At 39.8% G+C, this 18,426-nt stretch overlaps 1 protein-coding gene across 2 annotated transcripts in view; it reads right to left on the bottom strand.

The window, feature by feature from the left end:
* The window catches only part of ttll10 (tubulin tyrosine ligase-like family, member 10), a 27,872-nt gene extending 10,806 nt beyond the window's left edge, over positions 1-17,066 (bottom strand). Inside the window, exon 1 of one of the 2 annotated variants that reach the window (XM_008413047.2) lies at positions 16,795-17,066. The gene's annotated coding sequence lies outside the window, so the exon portion shown is untranslated. Of the gene's footprint in view, positions 1-786; positions 925-16,794 lie in introns of those variants that run through there. The other variant, XM_008413046.1, reaches the window with a different exon arrangement.
* Between the last annotated feature and the right edge of the window lie 1,360 nt (positions 17,067-18,426).

The following is an 18,426-nucleotide window of genomic DNA, read 5'->3' as shown; positions in this document are numbered from 1 at the left end:
ATATATATACACACAGGGATATATATATCCCTGTGTGTGTGTAAATATATAATAAGAAACTAATTAAAACATAACTCCTAAAACATCAGAATCAGTTGCTGCCATTAATTTGTACTGATGACTCAGTTGACGATATCGTTAATCAACCTCTACTGACAAATTCAGAGCCAAGGTATGCAGTTGAGCAACATAGCATTTGTCTGCTAGCAAGGCAAATCCACTAATTCCCTTCTGTCTCTGTGATTTGACTCAGGAGGAAACACCCAGGCCCAACTACCGTTGGAAATTATGAATAATCCCTTCCCTTCCCCACAAAAGCACAATAATTGACAGGAGGCGGGCGCCTCTAAGGCCCAAAACCATGTAATTATGCATCCACTATGAAAAAGTCATACATCCAACAATTTTAGGTTCACATTGTTGAAAACATTTTGTGGATTTTAAATTTACTCAGGGCAAAACAAGTAAAATTGTTAGTTTTTTTCTCTGTACTTACTTTTATTTTTTATTTTTTTAAGAATTAGCGAATTTAGGACAACAACCACAAATATGCTACATTTTATTACTGCAAGGAATAAATTATTTTCCCAAAGCTTCATTTTAGAAAAAAAGTGAGTATGATGCGAGTCCAATCTTAAAGGGATGTGCTGCGGTTTTTAAGTTCTGTTCAGTTAATAAACTTGAGTCTAAAAAAACCACTGATTTAAATGCTATTTTGTGAGCCCCTAATGCCATCTTTACATTAGCATTTTAGCAGATGTTTACAAAAAACCAATGATTATTTACACAGGAAGTACAATTCCACTCTGAGCGGCAGCAGTAGCTCTGTTGCCCTCATTCACTCCAGCGTTTTTGGCCGGGAGAAAAAGCTTTTCTCTACAACCGTTCCTTCTGGGTCTGGATACTGTGCAGCTGGATCGGGTTTTTGTTGCCAATGCTTTTTATGCTTTGCTCTTTTGTTATGATGCGTAACCGTAGCAACAAGGTGGTTTACAACGTGGAGCAGTTGATTAACATGAAATAATATCACAACGTGAAATCAGAAATCCCAGAGTAGTTGAAAAGGAAGCGCTGCGGATGCAGAGCGGGAGCAAACGGGAGAGAGAACGAGAAAGTTCAAACAGACACACAGATCTGAACATTTACAACTCAAAGATCCTCATTTTGTCCTCAGACCTAAGCTTAGAGGCGCATATTTTAAATGACCTTTTGTGAAACACAATCTTGTCATTTTTGATACATGTGTATTATAGGAAATCAGGTGTCACTTTTAAAGAGTCACTGTTTTAGTTCTGTTTTTAAGCTTTAAAATGAAGAAAATAAAAAAATCGCAAAAAAGGGGATGATACCTTTTTTTCTGTTGGACTGCTTTGGACATCGGCTAAAGGGAAAAAAACCATCATGTTTTAGAGTTTTACAGCGCTGTTGGGGTTTTAAAGTGCCTTCAGCTGTGCCTAGATTTTAGTTTATTTCAGTTATTATTATATATATATATTTTTTGCATTATGTAATGAAATGTCTTGCGCTTGAGTACAGATGCAGAAGCACAGTTATTAGAGGCAGACCTGCCATGTTCCTGTTTAGCAGAGCTTTGTGTGGAGCCAGTGTCGGCCACACCTTGATAAAGAGCCGCCATCTGATAGACACACCGTGCAAAGTGCTGCGTAGGTGGACAAAGAGAACAGGCTTGTTTTACAGCCCCGTCGACCTCGTGCTTCAACATATGCCAGCAGTCTGTATGCATTTGTCTGGGTTAGGAAGAGATATCAGAAAAAACAACACCATTATGCGTTTATCTCTGTTATGTTCCATCAGGTTTGATGAGCTCAATGGCTTTAACTGAAAATATGTAAGGCCTCATTTAGAAAGGAGTTTTGAATTCAGTTTCCCATAGATGACTTTACAGACTCCAGCTTATCAAAGCAAGGGATTACTGTTGTAGTTCTTTAACTCACATCAAATAATTCAACCACATCAAACAGATTCAGCAACAACTTCTGGAGGGTGAAAATGTTGGTGTTCTCAGACACACTGATTATTATATGGAAACTGGGTGCGTGTGTGTTTCAGACCGTCTGTCTCGGGGAGGTTACGCTATAAGTTGTGTGTGTGTTTGGAGATTCGCCCATTCTCATGTCATCTCAAATGCCTGCGACTAGGAAGTGCTCAGCAATTACCGGGATGCAGCCTGCAGCAATGGTGTCCCTGCTCAGCCTATTATTTGGAGGGATTCTCCTTGTCGAGGTGTTATATTGGAAGACATGGAGTTGAGTTACACTGTAAAGAAAAGTCTGTCTCGGTAGGGCCTCCCTTTCCCCTCCTATTCATGATTTCCTTATAGAATTACACTGGGCAGAGCGTATGAGGCCCATTCTAATGGAAAGAGGGGGTCATTTTGTTCCCAGGGTACGCATACGCTTATTTCATCTTGCAAAAAAAAGCATAACTGCCATAGCAATAGTGTGCAAATGTTTTCCCTACACATGTTTATCTTGACAGTTTGTATTAATGCTGCTTTTTTGTGGGTCAGAAATTCCCGAAATGTGGGTATGTAAGTCTCTCCGATGGCTTTACTCTACTTCTTGGACTGAGTTTGTTTTCTGGATATGGCATGCCCAGTTGGTTAAACTTCTGAACTGATGTCATTGAATAAATTAGCTGCACCCTGTAGAGCTATGAAAAGACATATGAATCATAGATAGATGGAAATAGACTCACAGTTTACATCAGGAGACACTGGTAAATAACTAGGGCAAATATAACCAGGAGAAGGAAAAACTCCAGTCTTAGTATAGCCTCAGGATGCACCAATTAAAGTGCATGTGCACTGAAAGCGCTGAGCTCTCTACCAATGGCGGTTTCTGAGCAGTTCAGAGCTAGGTCAGCACTTGAATACTTTGCAAACATGAACTTTGAAGGAAATAGTGTTTGCCATGCTGCTCAAGTGAGTCTAATCTAACACGTTTTGCGACACACTCAAAAGAAAAGTCTGCGTTTTCAAAGGAAACATTAAAAATGAAAATAAATCCCTGTGCATTAAATTCACGCGTGCCATTATAGGCAAGAGAATAATGTTCAAAAATACCGTAGAAATGCAAGATTGATTTGGTTTATGATAGAAATCAAACCAATCAGTGACCATTTGGGTGTCACTAGTAATTTTACTAGTGTGCATTCTGCAATGAATCGGCGAGTTTGATCCAGAAAAGGTGCATCTGACTCACTCTAGCAGTTATTATTCCACAACCTGGAGCCATCCTTTCGTTCTTATGATCTGGTTCATATGTTGGATTTGACTACACCGTACGTTAAAGCTGAACACGTTGTACCACATTTTCAAGACGTCGTTAATGAAAAGCAACATAACCGTTAATAAACATTCCATGAATCTTTCTAAGTGTAGGGCCTACATATTATCCTTAAGTACATAGTTGAGATAAAGCAACATAATGTGATTTTGCACTAACTATTGGTGTGGAATTACACCAAACATCAGCTAAAAGATTTCTGCACCCACTGGAAGATTGATTAAAGGAACAATATTTTGAAGTGGGGCTCTGTTAAGATTTCCACGTCATTTAATCATCAATATTTCTCCCAGTATCTTTACATTAACAAAATTAGTATTAGTTTCTGCAAATCAGAGTTATTAGCCTTAAACTGTGACCAACATAGAAAGTTACCATCAGGTTTATTTACATAGTGATCGGCAGCTTTCTACAGCCTAAAAAAGGACTACACAATTTGAACTACTGAAAAATGGTCAATATTAGCACATTTGATAAGTAAACATCTGATGGAAAAGTAGGTAATAAAACAATCAGTATAATAGCCTCTGGCTGGATGGGTCAAAAGGTCCAAACCCCAATATAAAACAACTGGACTTTTCTTCTAAATATTTAAATAGATATTGTACAAAAGAAACATTGTGTCAACAGGTCATATTGTTCAAATCAATAATTAAACTGAATGTGGTGGTGTTGCTTTTAGTTCAATCAGTTGCAACATGTCACACATTTGAGCAGACAGTTAAAACTAAAACTGGTTGAGCCAAAGATGCTTCATCAGTAAACTAAACTGAAAGAAAAAGTTTAAACCACAAAGATTATTTGATAAGGATAATGCAGAACCAGTTCTGTGTTTCAAATTAAATAACTTTGAAATTTAAGACAGTTTTTTTTAAAATATCAAGTTTCCACAAGATGCTAGATTTTGCAGTGATGTTGGTTTGATCTGAGCTGTGCTTGCCTGCCGGTAATGTTCTGCGATAATATCTGAGAGAAGTGAAAGTGAAACACAGATTCTTTTCTTCTTCTACTTGCTGCATAGAAAAGATAACATGTATGAACAAAATGAACTTTCCACGTTTAACCCAGGGTGAAAGTAGTTTTAAATTCTTGGGGGTACTATGACAAAAAATATATATATATGTGTGTGTATGTGTGCGCTTTGGAGTTTGGAGTTTCTGTGCTGATTAATTTTTTTGCGATGCAATAAAAGCTGGGTAGCCCTTGAATTGCTACAAAATAAAGCTGTATTTCCCTCAGCCCACTGGCTGCAATGTTGACACCTTGAGATGCCATGAGATCTAAATTCTGAACATCATGGCATGGAGTGCATCCCAGTTTTCCATGTCTATTATATAACCATTCATTTTAGCTTTTAAACTGGTTCTATTGATTCTGTGTTCAGACAGAAGGATAATCAGTAGCCCAGCATCATGACCCGTTTGTTCTGAAGATCCTGCAGCTTCCACTTCTCTTCCTAACATGGCGCCTCCTCACCCTGACTCTCATACTGATAGGAGGAMCCACAGAGCTCTGTTAGGTTAAAGCTCATCTTCTGMAGTTGGGATATTTTTCCTCCAACAGGTTCCAGAGGAATCACCTCAAACCAGATGTTGGACTGGATTTTATTTCACTGTCATTTGTGAATGTTAGAGCCTCATTTCAACAGTGTAGCTATAAAGATTGAAAAGGGTTATYATTTTGGAGAAAGTCTCATCAACATCAATATTTCCACTAAATATAAGGCAAAAAAAATTTTGTTTGATAAAGGTAAAGCCTCTCAGACTCTGAGCCCGACAGCACCGAACTATTTTTTATATTAGACAATTAATTTAATTTCACATAATTATTGCGATAGAAGCCATTTGTTTGTTAAATACTTAATGAAACATTATGTGTTTGATGTTTGTTGTATACTCACAGACTAACGAGATAATTAGTCCAAGTTTGTCGTTTATTGAAGGCTGTGATGCGCCAAGACAAAGGTAAAACAACCCGAACAGGTGATCAGCTCTAAACCACTCGCACCTTTTTACTCTCCGTCTCTCTCTGTCATTTACCTAGCACACCCGTTGCCATGGCAACCTCCTGTGCTCCACAAGCCGACCAGAGATTACATTAAAAACATAAAAACATAACATTGAGTCCGTTACGATATTAGGTTTGCAGGCTTGATATTTATTTTGCGATCATTAATAAGCGCTCCCCTGAACACAGCGGTGGTTTACTAATCTATTAGTAAGTACAATTTTCGTGTGTACTTTACTTAAGTAGATTTAATAATAGATACTTTCTACTTTTACTACACTACATTTTACAGTAAGTATCTGTACTTTCTACTTCACTACATTTCTACAAAACTGTCGTTACTCGTTACATCCAAGTCGCATGGACCTTACCAAGCTCCACCCAGAAACGCCCCTCCAAAGTCCCACATGGCTGCATGTCTCACAAACAAAGCCTCGCGGAGCTTAGTTTCTATGTGTAAACATGGCGTCTTTCATTTCGACTGACTCTCTGCAGAGTATTTCTGAGGCCCCTGTGGTATTCCCTTTAAATGTGAAGTTCAGGGACTTAAGGTGGCGCCGTAAAATCCAAGCAATAACGTGACTTACATGTCTGTTGTCACCCATCGCCTCCCCCTTTACTCGCAAGCGGAGTTCCAGACATGCGCAGTGGTTTCCTCTGAGCGGGAGAAGATGTCTAATCGTCAGTAATATAAAATCGTCAGTAATATAAAATTGTCAGTAATAATGCAGTGCTCTGCATTATGATGTATGCAGAGCGCTGCATAAATCATAAGATATGGTGACATGTAAAATCAGCAGCGCTTCGCTTTCACAGACGGTGGGGACTTCGTCCAACTTTTAGTGTCACTTGGAAGGAAAGCTTAAAGAAAGGTAAGCTCCATGGACGTGATGCTAGCAAAGCTAGCTGTACAGAGACACATATGTTGAATCTTCGATGGAAAAAAAGTTGTCACTCATGCGCTGAATTATTGTGTGGAGSTGTTGACTGAGGTGTCGCAAATATGGGACAACGCTGTGACCACAGTGCAATATAGTAATATGACATTCAGGAACGATCCGATTCTTCTGGACGGATCTTTACTAAGGTCGATAGGACTGAAGATTCACTGAGAGCCGTTCTCTGTTCTTGTAATGCTCTGCGTGCGTACACTGCAGTAGCTATTATTATTTTATTTCATTAAAAAAATATACATATATATATAAAATTGGCAAATAAATAAAACAAAAACGTAAGAACGCAGAGCATGCTGCTCTTTGTTTTCGTCACCTGGTGGCAGACGTTGCAGCAGGAGGGAGGAAGAGAACAGTCACCTCCTTCTTCTTGGTTACTTCTTGCTTATTGCGCCTTGGACAGTGTTCATAGTTTAGCGTTGTTTACCGTTAATTGCTATGTTAAATAGTGCAGACAGTTGTGGTTTCTGACATGGGCAGTATGGGCAACCACCCAGGGCGTTATCTTTTTTTAGGGATGGCAGGAGACCTCTGTGTATTGTGGCACAGAGATGAAAGCAAAACAGAATGAAGAAGAGTTTGAATTGATACTGGTTAAAATTATTTCAGCTCTAATTATTTAATTTCTAGGTGTTTTTATGGGAATGTGGATCTTTCAGATCAATTTGAGAAGCAATTTTGATAGGTGCACTTAATTTTATTGTGTCATGTAGCACGGGGTGCTGGTCTTGGTCTTGATTTGGTCTCAGGTTCGGTGGTCTACTCTAGACTACAACTCTGCTACATGGCTCCTTGGTTCCATGTCCTCCCCTGCCCAGCCTTTCAGTTGGATTTCTTTCAAAATAAATGCCACTAGTGGCAAAAAAAAAAAGTGAAGTTCATGCTATGTTAGAACAGGAGACAAGATGTTTCCATCCCTGAAATTATAATGCATAGAATCACATATCTAAGTCTAAACTATGTTACAGAGAGTAAACACAACATGTTTTATCTGTGGAACTGTTCATTAAAATAGCACATTACTGATGTATTAAATTTAATACGATCGGTACACTTAATGATATTAGCGATTAGGTAATGCATTGAGCAAGTAGTTTTACTTTTAATACTTAAGTATTTTTAAAAGCCAGTACTTTTTTACTTTTACTTAAGTAAAATATTAATGTGGCACTTTTTCTTTTACTTGAGTACATTTTTGTCTGTGTATTTGTACTTTTACTTAAGTACATTTTTTGAGCACTTTCTCCACCACTGTTGATTAGTTAATTTTAAACTCCTGCTCTGCTCGTTATTTTGGTAATGGAACCGAAAGCACAGAATTGCGCAACATCTTGTTGAAACAATAAACACTGAGATTATTATTGTTGTTGGGTCATTAATTTGAACACGTTTAGTTGATTTTTTTTTTTTTTTTTTAATAAAGTTTGAACGTTTTGATAAGCCAATCAGAGGAGGACGTGCTGCTCTCAGCCTCCTGGCTGCGTTCAGTTTGTCACCTAATGCCGAGATCGACTCGAAACCTTCCGCGATCAACTAGTTGCACTGCTGCTCTAGCAAAGCAAGAACAGTTCAGAAACAATATGAAATGGGAAAAAAGTTATTTATTAACTGATTAAGTCGTGTTTTAGATTGTTTTTGAAAAACTAATCAGTCACGGCTGATTAGTGGGCGCAGTCACGGCTGCACAGTGAACCCGTTGATTTTTTACAGCAGACAGCCGCTCCTCTCTCTTGCAGGTACTGCGTACCCCCACTAAATCTTTTAGGGGTACGCAGTACCCTACCGTACCCCATTACTTTCACCCCTGCTGTAACCTAAAGAGGAATAGATGACCCTACATGTGAAGATTATTTAGTAAACTTTTTTAGTAATTCAGTAAAAGTTTTTAATATATAACTTTTACAGATACAGGCTTAAGTGGCACTGCGACTCATTGAGGCTTATTGCTTCATTTTGCTTTGCTTTTCACAAGTAGCAGAACGAAGCTGATGATGTGTCTCAATTAAAAATGTTAATGTTTTTCTTCTTAGCTTATTTTCAGAATGACATCTACATCTTGACAAAAATGTCTATGTATACACAAGTAAATAAATGTAACATAAATGTAACTGTGTGTGTTTTTCACTTTAAGTGTACGTCACCACACCTGCAGGAGCCGTTCAGCCTTTGTTGTGTTCCTGTTCTACTCCAGTGGCAACCCGGCTTAGCAGACCGGGCCTCCTTCAGTGCAGCGTGCAGAATTGCAAAAATCCTGTCTGATTCCGCTGAACATGCACAGGCCGGTGCAGGAATCCTCCACAGGCTGTCCGACAGCCAGGAATGCAAATTGTCGACGTCACCAAAGCAGATAGCAACAGGGGCTAACAGTGTGCGCTGCTTTGGATACTGAAGTGCTGCAGCTTCGTGTGTTTTCTTATTAAAATTGGGAATAAATATGAAGCAAAATTTTTTTGAAGAAAAATATCACTGACCGAATTTCTGAAATGAAAACATCTAAACAAAATTTTTTGCTTTAAAAAAGATTTTTAAAATATTGTTGCGCAGCACCGCAAAAATATGAGCTTTTAACCCTTTAGTGTTAACAATGTCCTGCTTTGGCCTTTTTAATTCAGTTTGTGCAAATCTCTTCTGACATTGTATTTCAGATGGATAAAGTGTAGAATTTGAAATTCACTAAGATTTTAAAAGTTTACAAATTATTATTTATTATTATTAATTCAAAAATAGGATATTTAAGAGTAAATAACTATTTTCTCCTATATAATATTAATTTATTTTAAATATGTGCATGCATTCATACCTGAATGCATTCATAATTTAGATTTAAAGCTTTATTTCGCAAGACTCCTCCAAAACATTAATATTATTTAAAGTGTTGGTAACGCTATTGGTTACTTTTAACTTAAATCTTCCAGGGATGAAAATAATTTTCACCTTAACTGTAATATAATGAGTACAATTATAATATCAATATTAATAATTATTAATATTACTATTATTAGTAGTAGTAGTAATAATGATAACTATATTATTATATTAATTGTAAATTATATCTTAAGTATTACACACTATGCATATTTTATTGCAGTTAGTTAGATCTAAATTTTGCAGCATTCACCCTTTTTTATTTTTATAGAAAAGTAGTACAACCTTTATCATTTCAAATATAAATGCTAACAGTGTAAAAATACTTTTGCATCATATTTAATCTTCTCATTGGGACTAGAATTAAAATTTTCTTAATTAAGTGTTTCTTGTCAGTTCTGATCCCAGCATGTATTGTTTTTTACTCACTACAATAAAAAAACAAACAAAAAAAAAACAACAACATTAAATCTCATGTTTAATAAATAAATGAAAAACATAACTATAAGATTTCCTTAATTAGACCAACTCTGTTGAGCATAACTCTAGCTCATACACGTATAGGAAGCTGTGTTTAAATAAATTATAAAGTGGAGCAATCTGTTTCTGCCTGGTAGCTGAAGAGATAATAAAAATGTTCCTTTTTGATCACAGTCCTGTGAAAAGCGACTCTTCAGTGAATGGTGGGTTGAGTTCAATCATTAATTAACCAGGATGCCAGGATTAGATTATCTGAATACAGAGTTACAGGAAGCCATTATAACTACCCATAAATAACACAGCTCATAGAATAATTTACCACAACCAGCTAGCGGCTGAGAAATGTAAGTCCTATTGAACTTTTTCTTTTTTTTTTCTTTTTAGCAAACTAAAACAGATTAAACAAGTTTCCCTCCACGCTGAGTCAGATTCCTGAAGAGTGCTGTAAGGACCGTGAAGTTTCTCTGAATTGTAAACTCTTCCCCCAAACCGAGGCGATCAGTGAGGCTTGAGGCCTGCTGTGTTAAACGGCTAAATGGTTTTTCTGTTTGTGTTTGAGCTGATAACATCTACTGACTGCGTTTAGACAGTCAACTGAAACCCAGAGTCAATCTAACACAATATCTACAGTCTCTTCTTGTGTCTGTGACGTAGATAACAGACTTTTTACCTTTATGTGTTGTAAAAGAAACCAATGCATTTCTGCAGACACAGTTGCCTGGTTTGAAGCACAGAAAACACGCCTTGTGCTGCCCGTGTTTATCAGGCCGGCCTACTGTGTGCCGCCATACAGGGAGGCACAATGAGGGCTTAGCTGGTGGAGGGACCTCATGGGTAAATTAAGGTATTTAAAAAGAAGCTCTGTTCGGTGGTAACCTGATCCACACCTGACTGAGGCTCGGCATTCCGCTGCGTCCGAGGGAAGAGTTCACGATTAGCAGGAAAGCTGCAACAGCAGGCCTCCAGAGAAGAGGGAAAACTGTCTAAAAAGTACCCGCAAAGTGTTTTAAAGAACAGAAAACAAACAAAAATACCATTTTAACCCATTTATTAAACATTCCAATTTGCATTACAAAACATTACTATACAGTTTTAAATGGCAAAAGGATTTTGTACAGTGTACATTACAAGTTTTAAAAATCTCTACACACATTATTCCTGGAAGAAAAGGAAAAAAAATAACTGAAGACAAAATGAGATACATTTTTTTTTACAAGTCATTTCGAATTCAAAATGTCGTTTTGGACAGCTGATTAAAGAAGAAACTTTGACTCGTGACACATGGAAGAAACCAAGAGAAATTCAACCATCTTCCAGTGCAAGGATCACAGTTCCACAGTAATCGTCACTCAGCGCCACCTGCCACTAAACGTCAATACGTTGCTGCTCAGGGCTCGACTTTAGTCAATACAAAGCACGTCAAATGCACAGAGGAAGAGGAGGAGGGGGGCGGGAGGGAAGTAAGAGAGCAGAAGGCAGCGCCATTTAATGGACGGCATTACCAGACAGTATTAGACACCAGTACTTACATCTAACCATGTCTGGTAAGACGCCTATCAACAGGCTAGAAGGGATGACCTCTGAGTGTTCATCTGTGCTAAGAGGAAGTGCTGGAAGAAACAGAACAGCTTGAAAACAGGTTGGAATGAGCGCTTCCCCTTTTTTTTTTTTTTTTTTCGGCCCTCTCGTGTGCTTAAATTTGCGAAGCATGCAGTGAAGTAAGTAAAAGCGTGAGTAAACAGACCAAGAAACATGAAGAGAGTTAAGCTAGGTTAGCTGAAATGGTTCTGTTAAATACAAAATATGTGGCAACGTCACAAACGTGAAGTGTAATAGCACAGGGGCATTAAAAAAAATTGCTATTTCATGTTGCGATGGCTTGGATAATGGAGCCTGGTGGGCAAATAAAGGTGTGGCTCAATATTTGTGGGGTATATTTCCCTCCTTTGACAAACACAGCGTCTATGCTGTTCTTTCCTTTTTTTTAGTCTGGTTTAAAGGTTTAAAACTACATCTTTTAAAATAGAATCACATGAACTAAGAATACATTTACAATTACTTTAAAGTTGTTGGTTACAAGCATTTTAAAGAAGGTCTAAAGTCTATTGCACATCTTCTTGTTAGTGGGTTTTGTTTGTTTCTACGTAAAGAAAGTCAGCTTGGGAGAAACTGGGTGAAAGCCAGAGCTGGGGTTTTTTTTTTTTCTTCCTTTCTTTCTCTTTAACCACCATCAGGTGAGCTCATGTGTCCGTTTCAGGATGTGCCACGCAGGTAAAGCGCTGCCGACCAATCACTGCTAAACAGCACAAAGACCAACGCTGTTCAGGGGAGGGAACAAGGAAACAAGGCCCTGCAGGACCGGTGGAACCGTCAACCGACTGCTATTCTTTAACTTGGGTGGGGTTGAGATTGCTATAAAGGCTTTTTTTTTCTTTCCAAAGGCAGCGAGACAAGAGGGAAAAAAACACATTAGAAATCTATTCTTTTTCACAGAAGTCTCTTTTTGGTTGAAATTTTTACTCAAGGAAAACGTCTACATGCTAATGTTTATGTATTAACATCTGTCAGCGCCTTTCTTTTCAGTTTGAATAATCAACAGTACAGAGTAGCCTAGGGGTGTGGGGGGGGGGATATCCATGGCGCTAGTTTAATGTAAACACAAATCCAGAAACAAAAAGTACACTTCTCTTGGAATTACCCTAAAATTCAAAACAACCAACTTTACCCTTCCGCGTTGGCCTCTAATGACGACCGCATGTCGGCAACCGTCCCACGGTCAAGTTGAAGGAACTCAGCCGCCCAGGAAACATCGTTACCAGACAGTGTTAGAGCAACAGTTGTACAATCCAGCACTGTCGGGTAAGATGGATCCTGGGAAGCACTTCTGTCACTGCGTAAGCATCAGGTCTGATCCCGGAGGTTCAACGGGAGTAAGCTCCTTCGGAAAGCAGTTTTTCTGGTTGCAGTCAGCAGATGAGTATCATCATCATTACCAGGCAGTATTAGAGAAAGGAGTGATATCCAATGCTGCCTCGTAAGATGGAGATAGTCACCCAAAAACATCCACTATCTAAATTTATAGCAGAATCATCAGTACTTGATTGGAGAATATGAATTAATGTTCATTTCAGTGTTTTAATGGTTAATAAAATCTTACTAGATCCCACAACTAAAGTTTCACTAAAAAAATGTTAAGCTCCAACCCACAAAATAACAGTGGAAAACCGTCATCGCCCCGACAACACCGATAGCTGATAAATTAACGTCATGTTCTTGTCAATGGTTCTATGTTCATATTTAAGGCATCAACATGCTTTACAGTAATCGTGTTTGCTATTTAGTTTGATTTAACTAAACAGCAATCTTACTCGATAGCAACCCAAACTTTGGAAAACAAAATAATGAGTGGCGTTCTCTCCCATCTGAGCTGTAACAATTTGGCTGAAAAGTAAGTTAACTGAACGGACTAATTTATCCAACTATAATTTGAAACAGGAAAAATCTTCATCTTACATATCTGGTCTCCATAAAGACAAAGTCTGGCCATTTAGCCAAAGAAAAGGATGTCCATAGATGTCCGGTGTTTAAAGAAAGAAGACTACGTCACGGAAAAAAAAAAAAAAAAAAAAAAGGAGGGAAAACTCTATCAGTAATGGTGGCAGCAAAGAGTTGCGCAATCAAGGCAAACTATTAGTTTTACATTTGCGGTTGTGAAGGTAATGCTCAAAGTGAGCCAGAAGCAGCATTGCGGCTGGAAAAGGAGACGCATGTGTGCGGGGAACACCCCGCCGTTGAGTAAGTGGCAGAGCTGTGATGTGGCGGGGGTTTACCGCTTAAACCTGCTGTCACAGACGACTGGGCCACAGAGGCTGTTAATGATTGCCAAAACCTGTTCTGACTAGTCTACACCTATGGCACGACAAAGTTTGGGAGGGCTTCTTCTCACACGAAGCATGGCTGTAAGTCATTTATAAAGTGCCACCAAGTTTAAGACGCCCCCCCCTCCTTTCCCCGCCCGCTTGGAAGCCGGTTGGGTTACATATCTTACTGTATCCCAAGCTCTTTGAGTTTAAGCTTTGCGTTTCGCATTGGTGATTTTGTCACGTCTGTCTCGACATATGCTGAAAGAGAAGGATAACTGTCTTTTTTTTCTCTCTCTCTCTTTATTCCACCCTGTTTTTCCGTTGAGTTCTCCCGGTCCGTTGTCTTTGTGTTTGCCGTGTGATGAAAGGCCGATGGAATGCTGTCTGGCTCGACCTGAGCCAACGGCGCGAACGCAGAAGGTCACAGAAAACAGCCCTCGTTTACTGAATAACACGGATCTTTCACAGGTACGACGCGTGAAGTCCTCACACCCTGTGCTGGCATTTTTAGAATTTGTTCTTTTTTTTTTTCTTTTTTTTTTTTTGCATTTTAGCCTCAAGTTCCCTTTTTTTTCCTATGGCAAACATGCAAATAGACGTATCCCTACTTCCTTGTTCAAGTTGTCAAATAATTACAGTTTTCAATCAGAAAAAAAGGTTTTCAATCATCCTGTAATGCAATGCAAACGTTTCTCAGGAAGACAGGGTGAAGGAGGCAGAAAAAAGGTTTAAGGGAGGGGATAATTTCAGGAAAAAAGAAGGTGGAGAAGGAAAAAGGAGAATGCACCTGTAACCTTACCGTCGTGAAAGGTACCCCACGGAAAGAAGGCAACAAAACCAAAGTAAAGAAAACATGTTTAGAGGGAGGGAGCTGAGAAAGAAAGAGGGGAAAAAGAGATCTTGAGTTTCCAGCCGGCTGCTTGAGAGCGCTCCGTCTTCCCTCCAGCCAGGCAGGCCCCATGAAATGAGAAAGTCAAGCAGACCTGCTCTCCCAGACTCTTAGTTAGTTAATCATCAGCATTATAAACCAGCGCTGCAGGCCGCTCTGAGGAAGAAAAGAGGAAGAGATGTGAAGAAGAGGGTGAGCCCAGAAAATTTCAAGCAGGTAGAAACAAAGCAGTGGAACTGATCTGTACCTGAACAGAGTAGAAGCTTGTTTTGCATCTAACCGACTCAACGTCCTATCAGTTTGTCCTCCATTTGTCCAGATACTTCCTCTCCCGCTTGTGGCTATATTCTAGAGTTGAGGTTTTTTTTTTGTTTTTTTTTACCCAATTGTTGGTCACGGCGCTCCTAGCAGTGGGAGTCTCAACAGCTACCCACGCTCCTTTGCCTGTTGGTAGTGAGGCGTGATCAGGTAACTCTGCCCTCTCTGCTGGAATGTGACTCTGCTGCGAAGTGAACAACCCAATAGGTAAACCGGCCTGGCCCTTAATCAATAGTTGCTGTCTTTGTGAGAAAACAATGGCAGAGAGAAACCCAAAACCTTATTTAACTCCCGGCCTTATCTCATCGCAAGCTAATTGGCCCTTCAGAGCAGGGCCAACACAGCTACTGTGATATTTAGGCCAGAGAACTAGTTATCATACAGGTGCCACTTATTGTGCTGTCTTCTACATATATGTTTACTGATGGAGTTGGTTTTACATATTATTTGATTGCTCCACCCCATTCCCTCTCGTACACCTACCGCCTTTGCTGCCTCTATATTTTAACTGATTTGAATATTTCAAATGAAAGACAAAAATGTTCAACTGATTTGACTTTTTGAACGTTTTCTCTCAAAACTGTAAAGTTTTTTTTTTTTTTTATGTTTTCTATTTTACTACTAAACTTATTGTTCCTACTATTAGGGAAAAATTTATATCTTTGAATAAAAGCTGTGAAAAGTTAAAATATTTAAGGCTCAGGCCTGTCGTCTGAAAAAAATCCCTTTTTTATCTTATTTTATCTTGTATTTATTTTTATGTAAGCTCCACATGCCAACTTTTGTTGCCATTCTGAGGATAAATAAAGTTTTTTTTTTATTAAATTTAATTTTATTAAGCGCTAAAATGTATTTAGTAATCTGAATAATAATGCCCAGTCACTATTCTTTCCTAATAAAGGAGGTAAACCTGATTTCATGGTGTTGCATTAGTGTTTTAAAAATGGCCCCTGGCATTCAAGTGTCAGCGTTATTGCTGCTTTAAATTCTCCTCCTCCTCTGATAAGAGATAAACTTTCACTTGAATTCAAACTGTGGCTCAAGCTCTGACAAACACTTTCAACTTAAGGCCGCCTCTCCCGAAGCTTAAATAACAATGAGTCGAAATTCTGCCCTGCACTTCCTGCTCCGCCGCCGTACACCAGCAGAGTTGGCGGCACTCATGTGACCAGCAGCTATTTGGGTGTACAAAGAGAAATGAACAAATGTTTCCTCCTCAGCCAATCACAACCCTCCACCTTGCTCCGTAGTCTTCCCCGTACAGTACTCGGTCGACATTTTCCCTCCATTTTGCCCCCTTCTCTTCCCTAGACATCCCATGGCTGGTCCGCCTCGTAGCGCCTTCGACAGAAGCCCAGACAGCAAGATAATATGCACCTTCCAAACTGTGGAAACTCTCTTCTGTGTTTAGCCTCTGCCCTGCCTGAACTTGCCGCAGTATCTCAGAGGCAGGAAAAGTGGATGAGCAGACATTTTACATCCGGCTCGCATCCACTTCCCAGCAGAAAGTGAATGAAGCTTGTAAGCTCCATCTTGAAAAGCCAAAAAAAAAGCAAGCAGCGACTTGTTAGATAAGGATATAAAACTAAATTACAAGGTTTTAAAGTTTAATGGGTCATGGAAAAATGCTCATAAGTGAGTTCCCTTGACGATGTTTGTTAAAGTAACTGACTACCGCTTCCAGATAATTAGTTTGTAAAGCAGATTCTTACCGGGATGCTGCGGATGTCTGGTCGTAAGCAGAATTTTAGCTCTTTAGAAAGAGTCAGCGTCTGCCTTCATATCCTTTGACAAGTCTGGCAGTTTGCCTTTACCTGCCCCAACTGGTCTATCCAGTTTAGGAATGAGCGTTAGCCCCTATTGTTTCCCCTTCTTTCTTTCTGCTTAAATGGAGTTGGAATTTGATACATTATTATTTTCGCTTCTCATCGAAACTCCCTAAACCCTGCGATCCCACCCAAGAACAACAATCTTATTTGTTCGCCACACATTTTGCAGTTTTAGCAGTACTCTTAAAAGTTTTAAACTGCCGCGTCACTGAGCAACAACTCATGACGACTGTTAACTTCAAGACAGAGAAAGAAGACAGAGAAGGGATTTTTTTTTTTTACCCTATCTTTCCCAGGTGCGGTCACCGAGCCAGAAACCCAAGACAAGAGGCATCATTGTACAAGGGCTCTTGCTGCCCCCGTTGGGTAGTCTTCCTCTTTCCTGCTCCCGCTGAAGGACGGTCGACCTCTCGGGCGGTGATCTGGGCGGAAAGAAAAAAAGCTGTCCCTCTCAGGTAGGTTGCAGCCGTAGCGACGGAGGATGAGCCAAGCCCCGGAACAAACCCAACCAGTTTGAAAGTCGTCACTTATCTTCCTGTCGCCGAAGCGAGGCTTGTTTTTTTCCATGAGTTCTCCTTGGCGGTTTGAAGCGGTTAAGCTCCTCAAGAAGACAGAGGCTGAATTTGTAAAGGGCTTGGTTTACATGTAGACTGACCCACCCCTCCACCCTTTTTTCCCCACAGGTGTAATTTTCAGGTCACAGCCAATCTCCTTAGCCTCTGGCGCTCACAGGTGCGTCCTCCATTGGTCTTCAGCCAATGGCAGAAAAGACTAACCCCCCCAGCTCCCCAACACCACCAACACCAAACCCCTCCTGTCCTCAGACTCCCACCTCTCTGGTTGCCTCACCTCCACCCTCCTCATAAGCCCCTAGGTACCTTGTTGTGTGTTTTTTATGATGTCAGCTCAAGCTTCTGTGGGAACGACCTCCTCTGTTCGTATTACAACTCAGACAACAACTGCGCCTCCATCAACACGAACTGCTGAACACACCCATGATGTCTAAGTAAAGAAAATAAATTGAGAGGCCCGACACGATACAAGGGTCAAGCATCAACCCTTTACCTTACTTTTCACCTGCATGAACCCACTGCCTCAAATGCCTGCCCTTTGCTCTCATGGCTTCCCTCTCCCTCTTCTTGAGTACATACCCCTTCGTTTTGTCCTGGAACAATAACCCGGATGAGTTACAGCAAGCATGAACAAAGTGCAGGTGAGTAAAACCTGAGAAAGACACACCAGCAACTTTAGGTCAGTTTGGGGAGTCAGAAGCCGAGTAGGTGGGAGGCAGAGATAAAGAGCCTGCTGGGGATTTCGACCCACGAGGGCCCAACAGGGGGCTTACTCCACAGCCTGCCCCGAGTTTTACTGGATGCTGGCTGGGCAAGGTGTTAACTTTCGGTCCTGAGGTTTAATTATTGGGATTAGACCCTCAACAATGAGAACAATGCCAGAATCGTATCTCGTTTCTGGTGGGGCGTGGCACAGGTTGCTGCTGAACCGCACTGGTAAAGATGGAAGTAGAGGGCTTCTTTTCAATTTGAAAGACATAAAAGAAGTGGACTTCATTTTGTTTGATGGTTTTGCTTTTCTAAAGAAAAACTGATCTATTAATGACTTTTTTCACATAGTTATACCTTAGTTCTTTACTATGATTGATAGCTTTGTCTGAAATCCTTCACTCAAACTTATCCTAACTAGAAATGGGTTGTTGAGTGATATGAAGATAAGTATGTCAGTTTAAAAAAAGCAAAAAGTTTACATCATCATCATCATCATCTACAGTTATTTTAATGAGCTGCCAGTCAATGCACCACAGTGATGCACTTGTTTGATTCAACACCATCCCCTCCCCCACCAGCTGATACTTCCTGTCAATTGGCTGATTATACTTTTTCTGTTTCAGTTTATATA

Source organism: Poecilia reticulata, linkage group LG7 (genome assembly GCF_000633615.1).
Source record: "Poecilia reticulata strain Guanapo linkage group LG7, Guppy_female_1.0+MT, whole genome shotgun sequence".
Taxonomy (NCBI): Eukaryota; Metazoa; Chordata; class Actinopteri; order Cyprinodontiformes; family Poeciliidae; genus Poecilia; species Poecilia reticulata.
This window is presented reverse-complemented; position numbering and strand designations above follow the sequence as displayed.